The sequence below is a fragment of the Echinops telfairi genome, unplaced genomic scaffold (genome assembly GCF_000313985.2).
Source record: "Echinops telfairi isolate 266 unplaced genomic scaffold, ASM31398v2 ScPeMD7_1713;HRSCAF=2227, whole genome shotgun sequence".
Lineage (NCBI taxonomy): Eukaryota > Metazoa > Chordata > Mammalia > Afrosoricida > Tenrecidae > Echinops > Echinops telfairi.
Genome location: NW_022105611.1, coordinates 384,228 through 386,781, shown reverse-complemented (window position 1 = coordinate 386,781; position 2,554 = coordinate 384,228). Strand labels below are relative to the sequence as shown.

General features: G+C 47.4%; 1 long non-coding RNA gene across 1 annotated transcript in view; it reads right to left on the bottom strand.

Moving 5' to 3' along the window:
- Positions 1 to 320, bottom strand: part of LOC123522047 — a 64,504-nt gene extending 64,184 nt beyond the window's left edge. The window contains exon 1 of the long non-coding RNA XR_006680347.1: positions 266 to 320. This is a non-coding gene — a long non-coding RNA (uncharacterized LOC123522047). The remainder of the gene's footprint in view (positions 1 to 265) is intronic.
- Between the last annotated feature and the right edge of the window lie 2,234 nt (positions 321 to 2,554).

The following is a 2,554-nucleotide window of genomic DNA, read 5'->3' as shown; positions in this document are numbered from 1 at the left end:
GGCCCGGTCCACCTCTGCGCCCCCGGTGCTGGGCTCGGAGCCGGGCTCCTGTCCACCAACTGGATGCCACTGCCCCGGGGCACCTACCGCGACTGCTCCAGGGGGCTCGGAACGGTTCCTACGGCTCCGGCGCAGCAGATGCCCAAGTCATTCCTCCCCACCCCCACTCCCACCCCAGTGGATCTAGTTCCTGCTTCTTTGAATGCCTGGTCCAGTAGGATCAGGGGGAGGAGGAGCAAAGATCACATTTATCTTGTTCACCTACCGCGACTGTTCCAGGGGGCTCGGAACGGTTCCTACGGCTCCAGCGCCGCAGATGCCCAAGTCATTCCTCCCCACCCCCACTCCCACCCCAGTGGATCTAGTTCCTGCTTCTTTGAATTCCTGGTCCAGTAGGATCAGGGGGAGGAGGAGCAAAGATCACATTTATCTTGTTCACCTCTCCCTCTCCGAGATTAGCCTGGGGCCCGGATACCCAAAACTCACCAACTGCGCCAGAGGGTTTCCAACACGAAATCTTTACAGGCGCAAACAAGTGAGCGATAAATAGAAGTTCAGGGACCAAACCAGTGAATGAAAGAGTAGGGATTCTTACCACTCTCTACCCCAAGGTAGGCTTTTAAACCTCACTTGACAGAGATCCAGGCTTGGGTATGTTTTGTTTTATTCTGCATTTTTTGTTTTGTTTCTGTAAATTACTCACATTCATGCGCAGGTTAGCATAAATAAGATTCACAATCCCCCACTTCATCAGCACCACAATCGAACAAGACCCACAGCTAAACGTTTTTCAGGGCTTTTAGTCAAATAGACAACTTTTAGATTCACTACTTAAAAACTGGAACATCTCTCTGGGCCATGGTTAATTCGTGTATAAATTAAGAATAATAAAACTGAGTTCATGAGATTGAGGACTAACTGAAAACATATGCTGTAAAGAAGTTTCGTAGTAGCTATTGGTAGTATTATTGCTGGCCTATGAACTAATTGTGTTGGACTGTGTGGATCATAACAAACTATTGATAGCCTTGAGAAAAATGAGAATTTCAAAACTTCCTGGTTCTGCCTTGTCCCTCTGGCAACATCTTGAGGTCATCCTTTCCCTGGCTAACTTTCTGAAACAAAAAGGAAGCAGCGCTGCTGTACAGGGAATAGACTCCGATTGGAACTGGGATGGAATTCCTACCCTTCCACCTTGGGCTTTCTGCACCTCCATCCTTGTGCAGTTACAGAATCTGTCCATTTGCAAAGGGGTGGAGTCTAGCCTGCCAATCAGGTCACAGCCAATGAGGCCTCTGTAGTGATACCAATCCTGAGGATTCTGGGAACTCCTGTCTTCCCCCCTGGAGGGCAGACACACAGACTGCTACACATTCCTGTTGATAAACCTGATGGAGCTAGAGCCCTGGAGCTGCAGGAGCCACCTGGAGACGAGTGCTGAGATGCTTCTACTGCCACTAGATCCACAAGACTTTTCACCAACTGGTCTGTGATTTTCCTGCATTCAACAACATTGCATGTGTTGCATGAGTCTGAAGAGGAATTTATAGACGGGTATTGGACATAAGGGCTAATATCAGATTTATGGACTTGATCTGGACTGGGCTGGGATGTTTTCTTAATATACAAGTACTATTTGATAGAAAGTTCTCTATTTCACACATATGAGGGTCTCTGGCTTTATTCTCTAGTCAACCCTGACTAACACAGTTCTCTCAATGATAAAATGTGGCAAACAACAGGGTACTCTATCACCATCATGTCCCTTCTGACTCCCGGCGATCCTATATATGGTGTCTGAGACTGTGGTCTTTCTAGGAGCGAATCACTTCGTCTTTCTCAAGTAGCTGGTAGGCTTGAACTGTTGACATTGCAGTTAACAGCCCAATGACTCCCCCACAGCACCGACAAGGCTCCCTGGGGAGAGATTTGGTGACCCAGTTTGTGAGTGAAGTCCCTGGAACACAGTGGGAGTTTAATAAGAAACTCCTGATTCGTTTAAGAAGCATTTAGGAAGCATCTACTTATTTGATTGAGGCAGTGGTATATAACTTCCCATGGCCACTGCTAAAAAATAACAAATCTTAGGAGGCAAGTATTTGATGTAGGATCCAGCACATTAATACGGGCGACTCCAAGTGCTTCCATGTTCTAGCAATCACATCGCTCCTGACGCTCTCATGTTGAAGGAAGAGCACGGCCACATCATTCATCCACAGAGCAGCTGGTTGGGTTCAAACCAAAGACCTTTGGGATAGCGGTCGAGTGCTTTAAGCACTGTGCCACCCATATTTGTAAAAGAGCCATACTTTAGAAGTTAAAGTCAGCCTATCTTGCAGTCCTGTCTACGAGGGAACATTTACACACAGTGGTAGACTGTGACATGCATGGTCGACGCTGATTCACACCTCAGTATCCAGGCCCTTGCAGCACCCCCACCCATAGTCATCCATGGCTTCACCATGTGACTTGCCTTGACAAATTCCATTATCTTTCCATTCCACTTTCCAATGAACCTTTTGAAGCACCCCTTGTAACAAACCATCAGAGACTT